The sequence below is a fragment of the Choloepus didactylus genome, chromosome 13 (assembly GCF_015220235.1).
Source record: "Choloepus didactylus isolate mChoDid1 chromosome 13, mChoDid1.pri, whole genome shotgun sequence".
NCBI classification, from domain to species: domain Eukaryota; kingdom Metazoa; phylum Chordata; class Mammalia; order Pilosa; family Megalonychidae; genus Choloepus; species Choloepus didactylus.
In genome coordinates, this window is record NC_051319.1 from 91,269,403 (window position 1) to 91,283,779 (window position 14,377).

At 40.4% G+C, this 14,377-nt stretch overlaps 1 protein-coding gene across 3 annotated transcripts in view; it reads right to left on the reverse strand.

Annotated features, from left to right (window-relative positions):
* PPP2R2B (protein phosphatase 2 regulatory subunit Bbeta) overlaps positions 1-14,377 on the reverse strand; it is a 495,413-nt gene that overhangs the window by 477,420 nt on the left and 3,616 nt on the right. The window lies entirely within an intron of this gene.

Here is a 14,377-nt window from a genome sequence, read left to right on the forward strand (position 1 = left end):
GGACCTTTGGTAACAATTGGTGGCACGGAAAGGCACCATCTATGTTACACATGTTGAGGCACATGACCAGGGTCTATATCATGATGAACATCATTGGAATGACTTAGTTGATAAAGGATGCACCGAGCTGCTTTTCACCACCAACAAGGCCAGAGATGCTCCTAGGAGAGAGAGAGAGGATAAGCCCTGCCCAGAGGATGACAATGAACTTAACCTTGATGACATCTGTGAAATAGCTGAATTTCCCATGGCTCCTTCTGCCACTGGTGGTCCACTAGCAAATTAGACATGAAAATTTCCACACTGAAATTATGGGCCTAGGAACACAGAGTAGCTCTCTCATTAAAAGAAGCCCAATCTACCATTTACCAGTGTGAGAGATGTCAGCTACAAGCCAGAACCTGAAAAGGACATTTAGGGGCTTTTCCCAGAGAAGCACCCCAAGATACTCATTGCAAGTGGACTACATTGGCCTTCTCCTGCCATCCTAAGGCACATCCCACTCCTCAGTCATGGTAGACACCAACTCAGGCTATAGCCTTGCCTTTCCAGTAACTGCATATGATAACTTGGAAAAGCAGCTCTGCCACCCTTTCTGGAACCCAGAAAACATTCCTCTGACTAAGGATCCCACTTTACTACACAATCCACTCAAGGATGGGCCTAGACTCACAGAATTAGATGGAACTTCCATGTTGCCCACCACCACAGGCAGCCAGCACTGTGGAGAACTTACTGACTCTCTGAAAAAGGAGCTCTGGCATCTACACCCTGACAACTCTCTTACTGGATAAACTGTCTGCCTTACTCAGGCCCTCTGGAAGCTGAATTAGCAGTTTCCCAGAAAGAAAACATGGCCCTATCCCACTTTCTAGTACAGGGAGTGGATGACAGTGGGGGAGGAACCCAGGCTTTGCTGCATATCTGCCCTTATACCAATCAAGATGAGGACTGGCTCCAAAAGGGAGACCAAAGACACACAACTTGGGATTCTTCTTTTCAGTCATGGTCAGGGGATCATCCTCCTTTTTACCCTGTTACAACCTCCCCACAATTCCCAGGATGATGGAGGTTATGGCCACCAGGTAGAGGGGTGGCATGATGGAAGTGGGCCTAGAAGTGTTTAATACATATGGGTGACAATCCAGTGGGCTGGACCCATGGGGCCTAACACACACCTACTGGAGGTTAGCGTGCAATGCCTACCCACAATTAGGCCACCAGTCCCCTTGGGAACAGTCATGGGATAACTTTGAGGAGTCCTGACAACTCCTATATATCAGGAAGGGGTGGAAGTGGGCCAGAAGTGTGGGTAAGGTACTCAGATCAGTGGGAAAGAGGTGAGGTTATAGCTCAAGCAAGGGATAGAAAGACTGAGTAGCCTTAAAAGGAAAAAGATAAGCTCCTACAAATAGGCTGAAAAAAGTGTTCCCCATGCGAGGAGGCTGCACGACCACTCTGTCAGGACTGGTTATTGCTCCCCTCTCCTGATTTCTACAGATTTGGCCCAGTGGCAACCTGGAAAGAAAACACCTTCATCCAAATGAGCCAGGCCATCACAGTGGCAGGGACCATGACCAACTGCTATATTTGCCATCCTACCCATCGTTCCCTTTTCCCTCTTCACCAAGTCCAGGTTGTTACTCAAGGAGCTGATTTGTACTAACATCAGCAAGTCCTTCATTTATGCCCTCAGGCAAAGATAACAGCACAGCCAATGGCCCTCTTCTTCCTCATGCCCTTGGACAACCTGTTGGGATGCAGCAACTCCAAATATAATGAAACTGGCAAATGGCTCAGTCATCTTTCCACTAGCATCCCCAAGATGACCAGGGACCTCTAAGGGTGGGCTGTGCCCCTCCAGGGTTTATCTTCTTTTGTGGAGGAAACAAAACCTCCACCAGTGTGCCACTCCTTGCATAGGTTGTTGGACAATGGTGGGACAATGTGCCCTCAGGTTCTGACTATTCCCTTGCAAATTCATACCCAATCTGAAACTGCTCATTGGACTGCTCCCTTCAATTTATTATCCCTCACAATATATGTTTGCCTGGGTGGGTGAGGGTGAGGGTTCCATGATTCTGGATTTGCCTCTTTCAGGTGATCATTATTTCCCTGGCTGGGAGTAAGTGCCAATGAATACATGATATACAATCTATCAGCCACCTCGGTTGATGTTGCTGAGGTCACAACTTGAGCCCTTCAAGCTCAGCAAAAACTTTGAGACTCTCTAGCCAAAGTAGCACTTGATAATCACATTGCCTTAGATTTCTTCCTAGCCCAACAAGTGGTGTGCATGCTATTGCTAACACCTCCTGCTGCTATATGTGGGATAATAACCTCAGGCGAGGTGGAACAGAGGGTGACTAAAATCCAGTGGCAAGCCCACTAGCTGCAAAACGTACATGGAGGAAAGTGGTGAGCTCTGCTGGAAAGGGGAGTAGGGGCCAGGTCATGATTTGTCTTATAAGCCATGTTAAAGAGTTTGAATTCAACCTTTTACAATGAAACCCACTGAAGGCCTTAGGGAGGCAAGTGGCATAAAAATATTACTCTAGGTACAGCATGAAGGTAGACTGGCAGAGATCAAGACAGGAAGGAGGGTAGAAGAAAACTTAGGAGGCTATTCCAATATCTAAAGAGAAGATGTTGTCCAAACTAGGAAAGCATCAGTGGGGCTGTGTGCATGTTGAGGGAGGTAAGGAAGGCAGAGTCGAGGAAGACCCTCAGATGTTTGGCTAGGCTTTTGGAGGAAGTAACTAGACTGACTACAGCAATTGCTACTCATGAAAAAGGAACAACAAGGAAAGATGGCTTGTTTAAGGGGCTCCTACTGAGTGCTGGGCACAGAGCTAAGTGCTAACCAGCATTATCTCCTGCTGCCTTGCAACACTCCTGTGGTATAGGATCTATTTTTCTCAGGACATTAAGGACCTGCTCAAGGACACATAACTGTTAACAATGGAGCCAGGATTCAAACCCAGCCACCTGACTCCAAAGCCCATTCTACCCTCTTAACCACCACACATAATCATTATTAATTCACTTGGTGAATTGAGTTAAACATTCTGGGGTTGAGTCATAGGTCTTCCAGTTACTCAGGATGATTTTGGAGGAATCATTGAATCACTTAAGCTCTTTGAATCTTTATTTCTTCAGCCAAAATCTGGGTGTTGGAATACTTTCTTGCCCAGACTGGTTGAATGATTAAATTAGTACCAACATTAATAAATATGACAGCAAACATTCATTGCATGCCTAGTATATTCCCTGCTGTGTTGCAAGTACTTTACGTATTTTAACTAATTTAATCCTTACAAGGACACTTGAGGTACATTCAATTATTGTTTCTATGTTATAGATGAGGAAACTGAGGCACAGATAAACTATATTCCACACTTAGAGTTATATGGTTGGAATGCAAACCTGGGTGAGCATTTCTGGAGCCTGTGTGCTTCACCACTGGGTCATGCTGTCTCTCCAAAAAATGAGATCTTCGAAAGAGCCTGACACGCCTCGAACCTAGTGCCTGGAATGCTGTAGGTGCTTGGTTCTGGCTGACAAAGATTTACTCAACGAGATTTATCAAGTTTTCAATCCAGCCACTGTATTAGGTGAACAAGACAGACATGGTCCCTGTCCTAATGCCTTTCTTGGACTTCTGAAAAGTCATTTCTGGTCATGCTTTTTTTCTATTTCAAGGCAGAACCACCCAGCCTCCCCTACCCATGAGAAGTTGTGAAACGTCAGTGATCTGTGGGGAGTGCTACAGAGAAGGAAAAGGAAACTAGATATTGAATGCTGAGCTGCTTCCACCAATGTGGTTAACCCAGTGCCAACCAGAGACCAAAGAGGAGCCTTTGGAGGGGGTGCTACCTTCCTTCCTTCCATCTTTGTGGATCCATGTCTAGGCAAGGAGCAAGAATTTCCAGTTCTTGATGAAAGAAAACAACTGGCTAATTCTGTGGAGTCAGAGAAATCTGTCTACCAGATGTTTGGTGGCCAGGGAGTCAGACACCACAGATTCATGGTATTTTTAACTGCAAAGGGTATTAGGGGGCTGAGCTCACCCCACAGTGTCACAGACAGAAAGTCTGAGTGGTGGAGACATTAAGAGGTAACGTAGAAGAGTAAACGTGTAACTTTGGATAGGTTCCTTTCCTCCTGCACCCCAGTTCCTCCATCTATAAAATGGGAAGATTATAAGTGATCATCCAGTTTTCTTCAGATTCCAATATGCTATGAACTGTTATGAATATGGACACTGTTACCTATTTGCTCATTAACATTTTTTGTCACTGGTGACATTTAATATACTCATAATGTTGTGCAACAATCAGCACTATCTAATTCTAGAACATTTGCATCACCCCAAAGGAAATCCTGCACCCATTAAACAATCACTCCCTCAATCCCCTTTCCCCCCAGCCCCTGGCAACCACCAATCTACTTTCTGTGTCTATGGAATTACCTAATCTGGATATAAATGCAATCATACAGTATGTGGCTTCATGTGTCTGACTTCTTTCACTTAGCATGTTTTCAAAGTGCATCCATGTTGTAGCACGAATCATTACTTCATTCTTTTTTATGGACAAATAATATTCCAGTGCATTGATAATACAGCATTCTTTTCTTCTTTCATCACTTAATGGACTTTGGGTTATTTTCACCTTTTGGCTCCTATGAATAATGCTGCTGTGAACATTCATGTACAAGTTTTTGTTTGAACACTTGTTTTTAATTATTTTGGGTATATACCTAGGAGTGGAATTGCTGTAATTCTATGTTTAACTTTTTGAGATGCTGTCAAACTGTTTTCCACAGCAGCTGCACCATTTTACATTTCCATCAGCAATGTGGGAGGGTTCCAATTTCTTCACATCCTCACCAACCTTGTTATTTTCTGTTAAATTTTTTTTTTTATTATAGCCAGCCTAGAGTATGTGAAGTAGTATCTCCTTGTGGTTTTAATTTGCACTTCCTTAATGCTTTTCCTTAATGAGCATCTTTTCATGTGTTTATTGGTCATTTGTGTATCTTAAATAGAAATGTCTATTTAAGCCCTTTGCCTGTTTTTAATGGGGTTGTTTGTCTTTTTGTTATTAAGGATTTAAAAATAATTTTTTTAGTTTTAGTTGTGGTAAAATATACATAACATAAAAATCATTTTAACCATTTTAAGTGGAAAATTCTTTGACATTAAGTACATTGACAATATTGTGTAACTTTCACCACTATTTCCCAGCTATTTTCGTCAACCCAAACCAAATCTCACAGTCTTCTAGCACTAACTCCCCATCTCTCCTCCCCTACCCCGGTAACCATTATTCGGCCTTCTGAAACTATGAATTTGCTTGTTCTAAGTATTTCATATAAGAGAAATTACACAATACTTATCCTTTTGTATCTGCCTAATTTCACTCAACATGATCCATGTTGTAGCAATAACCAGCACTTCACTTCTTTTTATGGCTGAACAATATTCCCTTGTATGGATATATCACACTTTGTATATTCATTCACCTCTTGATGAACACTTGGGGTACTTTCAACTTTTGAATAATATTGGGGTACAAATACCTGTCTAAGTCTCTACTTTCAGTTCTTTTGAGATATAAAATTGTCAGGTCATATGGTAATTTTATGTTTAACTCTCTGGGAAACCACAAAACTGTTTCCTACAGTGGCTGTACCATATTACATTCATTCCCACCAATAATGTTCAAGGGTTCCTATTTCTTTGCATCCTCGTCCAAAACTTGTTTTCAGTTTTTAAAATATCCAACAGAGGGGCTGTGAAGTGGTAGTTTTAATTTGTTTTCTCTAATGACTAATGATGTTTAGCATCTTTTTATGTATTTATTGGTCATCTGAATATCTCCCTTGGAGAAATGTCTATTCAAATCATTGGCCCATTTTTAAATTGGGCTGTTTGTCTTTTTGTTATTAAGTTGTAGGAGTTGTTCATATATTCTGGATATTGAACCCTTATCAGATGTATGGTTTCTGAATATTTTCTTCTATTCTGTAGATTGTGTATGTTGTCTTTTCACTTTCTTGGTACTGTTCTTTGATACCCAAAAGTTTTTAATTTTGATGAAGTCCATTTTATTTATTTTTTCTTCGTTGCTTGTGCTTTTGATGTAAAATCTAAAAATTCATTGCTTATTATGAGATCCTGAAAATAGTTCCTTATATTTTCTTGTAAGAGTTTTATGGTATTGCTCTTATATTTAGGTCTTTTATCCATTTTGAAATAATTTTTGCATATGGTGAGAGGTAGAGACACACAATCATTTTTTTTTGCATGTGGATTTCCAGTTGAAGAGACTAATTCCCCATTGAATAGATTTGTGGGAAAATAATACTTCGATTGGGAGTAAGGAATGTTAATTATTTGTTTTTGTTGACGATGTAGAGACAACTAGCTATTTAGAATTTTCATTCAGTTGCTTTAGCATAATGTTGGTAGAAGTTGAGCCTAGAATCCTCAAAGATGAGTCTTATGTTTGTATGCACCAGGTGTAAGTGATCCTTTTTGTAAACACATGGGTCTGATGGTCATTTTAAACTCACTTAAAAACAAGTTTATTAAAGTGACCAAATATTAAATATTAAAAATAACAATCCAGGTCATAAAATTACAGGCTACTTTTATTTTTGTTTCCATCAGCATAATAGCTGACATTTACTTAGCATTTACTCTGTATTAGCTTCAATGCTTTATGTGGATCACTTTATTTAATCCTCACAAGCCCACAAGGTAGAAACTATTATTTTTCCCATCTTAAGAGGAACAGATTACATAAACTAAACAAGTTTATGTAATCTGTTCAAAATGATGGAGAAAGAGGTGCCACTGGGATTTGATCTGAGAGTCTGTTTAGAGTTCATGCTCTCAAGTATGCAGTTAGTTCTTCCTATGCTTTCAAGTTTCAACTAAGGAAAAAAGAGTATAACTTTATGTGAAAAGAAATGCAACTATTTAAAAAGTAACACCTGGGTGTTTTTTGTGGTTTTTGTTTTTTTTTGGGGGGGGGTGGTTTGTTATTTTTAGATAAAGTTTAGAATACTTTTTTCAGTTTTAGTTTCATGAGCTGCATAAATTACCATTTAAAATCAATATTTTAAAGACAGCTTATCTTTAGCAAGTTTTAAACTACTTATAAAACATTCTCTCTCAGATACTTCTGAGGAGAAACTGCATTTTACATGAATCATAGACTAATAAGAATGTATCTGAAGCATGTGTTCAATGGCAAGTTGTAGAAAATTTGTTTTCCTTTGGAAGTAGGCACTTAATATCAGCATTTGATAATCATTACTGCTTAAATATCATTTGTATAGACCTGCCAGCTTTGAAATTACCTGGCATATTTGATTAATGGTGTAGCATAAAGAAGCATACACTGAGAAATGACTTGTGCCTAATTTGGGGAAAAATTCAGAAGAATTATTCCTGAAAAAATAGGTAATAATGACACTTGAAAAATCAGCTGACAAAATTATGGAAATGTCATGTTCCAAGATGCTAATGCTGTTGTTATGCAAAATACCAGAAATGGACTGGCTTAGGGGATTAATTAGGTTACAAAGTTACAGTTCTAAGGCCATAGAAGTGTCCAGACTAAGGCATCAACAAGATGATACCTTCACTGAAGGATGGCCAATGGCATATGGAACACCTCTGTCAGCTGTGAAGGCATGTGACTGGCATCTGCTGGTCCTGTGCTCCCAGGTTGTGTTTCAAAATGGCTTTCTCCAAAATGTCTCTGGGCTTCTGTCTTTTCTCCTCTCTCTCAGCTCTGGTATGTCCTTGCTTCTTTCTCCCAGGGTGTTTCTCTCTAAGCATCTGGGGATCCTCTCTTAGCTTCTTCAGCTGGGCTTCATCTCTTAACTTAGCATCTCCAAAAATCCTTCTGTCTGCATCTCCAAGCATCTCCAAGTATCAGCAAGCTGTGTCAGCTCTTGAGCTCCCTTAAGTACACCAGCGAACTATTCAAGACCCACCCTGAATGGGCAGCATCCACACCTCCATGGTAATAATTCTATCAGAGTTATCACCCAAGTTGGGCGAGTCACATCTCCATGGAAATAATCAAATGGTTCCACTCTAAGATTGGGTTAAAAGATCATGGCTCTTCTGGGGTCTATAACAGTTTCAAACCAGCACATCAAGTGTTGTAAAAAGTAAAGTAAGCTACAAACTATAAACTGAAAGAGAACTGTCAGTTCTAAAGGTCCCCAAACTTAAGTGATCTCAACAGTGCCTCGAAAATTACTGAGACAAACCTGTTTCTACTGCTGACCTGGGCAGAGATTATGCAGTAAGCCTCAGCCCACATGCAATGTTTTACCATGAGACATGAAGTATGAGGACTTCTACATTGGATGCAAAACCAAAATCAAAAACATAAACCAACAAACCAATCAAAAAACCAGTCTGAGTTTAAAGGTGAGTTTTAATTCTCACGATACAACTGTGAGGAAGGTTGTGTTACTGAAAGACCTAAGCTTCTACATGAGTGTCAAATTACCAGTCTTCCATTTTACCATTAAGTTTGAAAACACCATGGCACCCCATGCTTAAAATCCTCTAGCATCTTCCCATTGCACCTAGAATAAAATCCTTGCCATGGCTTGAATGGCCTCACCTGGACTCGCCTCAGCTTCCCTTGGCAACCTCATCAGACTCATCAGAGACTCTTTCCTCACTCACCGTCCAGTCATCCTGACCTTCCTTCCAGTCATGCCAACACTGCTTCTGCCTCAGGGCCTTCAGGTTAGCTCTTCCTTGTGTCTAAATACTGTTTTCACAGGTCTTCAAACTTGGCTTCTACTCATTATTTGGGTCTCAGCACAAATATCACCTTTTCAGAAAAGCCTTCCCAGAATAATCTGTCTAGTGTAGCATCCTTTACCCCAGCCCACCCAATACTACATTTCCACATGTTATATACTTTATAGCACATGTCATCATCTGAAATTATCTTGTGTCATTGTAAGCATGCCACACACAAACTAGAATGTGAATTCCATAGTGCCAGGGACCTTGACTATTTTGAGCGCTGCTGTGTCTCCAACACTTAATGCTCAGGACATATTTACTGAAAAGAAAACCATGAATAAAATTCAATATTCTCACCCCTTAACCAAACTGATACAAAGTTAGCTACAATATCTCTTAAAAAAAAAAAAAAAGCTCCACCAAATAAATTAGAAATAGGCATGACACCTACTTAAAACCTTGAGCACAAAACTAGGAACCACTCTACAATGTTCATTACTTCTTTATTCTTGGCTTTTAAGTTCCATTAACAAGAACTTGGGCAATAAGTAGGATGATGCTAAGCTTGCTTAATTAGCAACACAGAAAGAAAAAAATGGGCACGTAATCTTCCTACACACTCCAGACCTCAGCTTCAAGGCAGTCGGTCCAGAGAAGCTTGGCATTTGGCTTTGCCTGACTTGAGCCAAATATTCTACAAAGAACAAGCCAATGACTCACAACACTTTGCCTTATAGTAGCAATAGAATTGGTTAACCCAAATGTGCCTTTTCTTCCTGTAGTTGACACTGCTGTTTGACTACCTCCAGTTGTACCACATTACTTGTTGCAAAGCCCAAATTTTGTTCTGGTATACTCCACTCCAGAATGGCAATCAGATTGCCAAACTCAAATGCAAGTCTAATTGCATAAGCCAGTTAGACTAATCATATTCTTCTCACCAATGCTTGGTTTAGGGGTGGGCATATGATTCAGACTGTGGCCAAGAGGACATGAAAAGAAATTATTTGGCGACATCCTGGGGAAAAAAATTCATTGCTTAACAAAACAAATAAACAAAGCACAACGTCTCTTCACTGGATATTGTTGTGTATCTGATTGTGATGCTCAGAATGACTGTGTTTGTATTTGGACAAAGCTGACATTCCAAGGACAGCAAGACAGGAAGATGGAGAGAATCTGATCCTCCATGCTATAGTCCAGCCAGGGCATTAATCAGCTCTGGGGGTTCCCTGCCTCAAGACTTATTATGTGAAAAACTGGATTACTGCATTTACTGCTGAACTGGGCTCCCTGCTTCTGACCTTGGCCTCTTACAATCTATTGCTGATCTGCTGCTAGAAAGAGCATTTACAACTCCACCTCACTCAGGCAGAAGTACAAGTCTTTATAATGGCCTACAAGACCCTCACTTCTGGCCTGCCATCAGCTTTCCACCTCTCACAACTTCCCCCTTGGCTCACTCAACCTCAGCCACACTGGTCTTATGTCTAGTCTTTGAACATAACAGATAAGCTCTTGCCTCATGGTGTTTGCACTGGCTGTTCCCTCTGGCTGGAACTCTCCTCCCCAGATATTCATATGACTCGATCTCTTGCCTTCTTCAGATCATTGCTTGAATGCCATCTTTTGCATGAAGTCCTCCCTGACCATCCTATTTGAAAGTGAATGCCTAGAATGCCTTGCTCATGGTAGGTGCTTAGTAGATATTTGTGGAACTAAGGAAGGGATAACAATTCTTTTACTCTTCCAGATATTTTGAGATGAGTTTTCTGTTGCACCTGAAAGCATCTTGATTGATGGGTTTCCCTTGAGCTGCTTTGTGGCCAGTGCCATCCATTTTCAAGACAGCCAACCATATTTTAAGTTTGTAGTTGGTGACTCTAGAATAGAATCCCTCCCCACTCCAACCCACGTCACTCTATATTGAGCAGTAGAAGATCAGCAGTAGAAGAATTGCTGGAGTAGGATTCAAAAGTTTGTTTTCTGGTCTCTATGAGACCTTGAGCAATTTTAAACTTATCTCTATGAGATATCTATTATTATTATCTCATATCTGTAATGTGAGTTTATAAGACCTACTCTAGTTATCTCGCATGGAGGAGGTTATACAAATTAATTAACCCATGTTTGTTAAAAGTAGGAAAGTGCTATATATATCTGCTATACATTATTTTGAATGAACTACTTTATATTCCTAAAAATATTCATGATTTTTGTTGTTATGGGTTGAATTGTGTTTCCCCAAAACATCCATTAAAGTCCTAACCCTGTAACATCAGAATGGAAATAATTTGGAAATAGGGTCATTGCAGATGAAATTAGCTAAGATGAGATCAGACTGGAATAGGGTGGACCCTAATGCAATATGAATGATGTCCTCATAAGACAAGGAGAAGAGGCACAGAGACATAGACACACAGGGCAGAAGGCCATGTGAAGACAGAGGCAGAGTTTGTGGTGCATCTATAAACCAAGGAATGCCAGGGATTGCCTGCAGACACCAGAAGTTAGAAGCAGCCAGAAAGTTTTCAGGAGCATGACCCTGCCAAGATGTTGATTTTGGACTTCTAACCTGCAGAACTCTGAGACAACAGATTTCTGTTGTTTTAAGCCACCTAGTTTGTGGCACTTTGTTAAAACAGCCCTTGGATACTAATACAGCATTAATTACTGAAGGCCACATTAATTACATAAATATTCAATGAGCCCCCATTCAGTGCCAGGCTACATTTCAGGAGGGCTCTATCACAATGGTTAGGAGAACAAATGCTGAGGTCAGACAGGTGTGTGACTGGGATAGGTTGCCAAATTTCCTGAGCCTCAATTTCCTCCACCAAAAAATGGGGTTAAGAAAGCGCCAACCCCTCATCGTTGTGGCATGTGGCAAAGATGAAATGAGATAATATATTGAAGCAATTACTGCAGAATCTGTCCCAGTAAAGTCTGATTAAAAAGAATCATCATTATTATTAATCTACCATGGCCAGATATTATGCAGTGCTGTTAGAGATCTCATTCACAAAACCTTTCAATGACTGTTCAAGGTAGCCCAGAGAAGCCGAGTAATTTTCCCAAGAAAACAGTCGAACCAGGAAGAAAATTTGAGTCTCTGTGCCCTAAATGCCTGCCTACTGCCTATTCCTTCTTCAGGTCCAGCATGGTGCCAGTTACTCTAGGGGGCCTTCCTATCCCACTGTGGGTTGGATGACTTACCCTTTTTTCTAGCACTTCCCACACTCACACTGGATTGTGATTGAAAACCACTTGTCTCTCAGGAGAGTGTAACCTGTTTAGGTGGGGGAGGCCACAATGTCTTGTTCCCCACCTGGCCTCATCATCCAGGTCAGTGCCTGGCACATAGAAGTAGCTCCATAAGTATCTGTTGATTAAATCAATTTAAAGTGATTGGAATTAGGAAAGGGTTGAAATGAACAGACATGGAGCTTTTTGTCCTTCTTGGCTTAATGATTTCTAAATTAACCAGTGCTTTCAAATAGAACAGGAGGTATGATCTCAGAGCTGTGGAAAGAACCTGCTTCCCTTCCCCCAGGACTCGCTCTGTGAGTCCACTTCTCATCTGGCCTCTAGAATGCAGCAAGTGTGCCGCTCTTTTGCATCCAGACATCCTCCCTCACAGCTGAGAAAAATGCTTTCATCTCCTGGCAACTTGTTCATAATCAGATCAGTTTTGTTTCTAGCAGATTGAAGCCCCATACAAAGTAAAGATGCCTAGGACATCCCCTTGCAGATTACTGGATGCTGAGAGGACATTTCCAGCTTACTGTTGGCACACAGAGGAGAGGTTTTCACAAACTTCAACTCCTAGCGCAGAGAACTGGGCTGCACAGTAACCTTGTATTTGTTAGCATTCTGATTTCCTTTAGAAGCACTCAAAATATTTTCCCGTCTTCCATCCTCTCTGCTCTCACAGTGGCTCTCTAAAGTAAGGAAGGAAAGAATAGAATTTCTCAGCATGTTTCTCAGATCACCTAGATTAGAATCATTTGGGATGCTTTGAAATATGTAAGTTCCAGACCTACTGAATCTGAATCTCTAGAGATAGGACTTAGGAATATGCATTTCAACACTCTCCCTACATGAGTCATATGCACAGTAAAATGAAATCATTTAATGATCTGTCTAAAGTCACTATCTGGGTAGCTGAACCAAGCTTAAAGTTAGAGATAACCAGACTTCAAATCAGTGCTTGGTTAATAACCACACGTTGATGACTTGGGGTTGTTGATCCAGAAAGCTTCTCTCTTAAAAGACATGATCTCTTTTTCCTGAAATGGGGATTCTTATCACAGGAGAATACACCCTATATCTAGGAGTGGGAACTGAGAGGTAAGTAAGGTTTTAAAATATCTTTTAGGCTAACACCTGTGGGGTGAATTTACTATCATCCTGTGGCATTTATGTTGAATAAACATCTAAGAAAGGTTACTTGTCAATCACTGATTTCTTACTATGAAATGAGGAGAAAGTTATAAGTGCTTTGAGATAGTGTTTTTCTCTCTCTCTTTTTTTTTTTTTTTTGGTGATAACAGAGTCATAAGCACACAAGGTATGCTGGAAAAATCATGTCTACTATTCCTCAATTTCTTAAACATCAGTGCAAACATGAGGCATTCTTCCAAACGTCTCAGGTAGAGGACTGCTCTTTGCTAGGAAACCATTCACAAACATCAGCTTTTACTTTAGGATATATGGAATGTACCTACCCTGGCAGCCAAATTGATGTTTTTCTCTCATTAGAAAACTGAATCAATAAACTGCCTCATCTTTCCCTCCAAACAAGTGATCTCTTCAGATGGAGGGGAAGGAAAGAAGGTTATGCCCATGTAGTGAAACAGAATAAATACCATGGTTATTTCTCATGAGTAAGAAGAAACGCCCTGTATTGACAGACATCAAAGGACAACAGAAAGAGGAACAAAGAAAAGATCCTAGAAATGAAGCAGCAGGAAGAAAATGGTTGTATGCTATAGCTGGGGAAAAATGGAAACCCCACCAGATAATTCTGAGTTCTTATTATGCACAGAATTATACACCAAATCTCAAGAAATTGTCTGATGTCCAGAGTGGGCAATTTCCAGCATGTAAAGTGATCCTATGATAAAAAAGTGAAGTTCCATGAGATGAAGTCATATATTATGTGAAAAGTTCATACTAGGAAAATCAAATACAAGAATTGCACATGGTGAAACTTCCAGTGTCTGAGTGTCTTAAGAATTAAAGTAAGTGAAAAGTGCTTAGATGGTATCCTAACCACTAGCAAAATGCTGAAAATTTCAGACCATCAACATGTTGCTTGGTCTGCATGATTTATGTGATCCCATCCAGTCCAGTGGTTTCCAATACTGCTTGTGCACTAATGCCTCTGTAATTTCTATCTCCCTCTCAGGATTTGTCTCTGAAGAGCCATAATCATATATACTTCCTTCTTAGCATCTACAGCAGGGTATCTGGTGTAGCCTTTTCCCACTTAATATGTTCAAAATAAAGCTCCTGATTTTCCTTCCCAAACATGTTTCCTTTCCTGGTTGTCCAGTCTCAATAATTAATATCCATCACCCACCT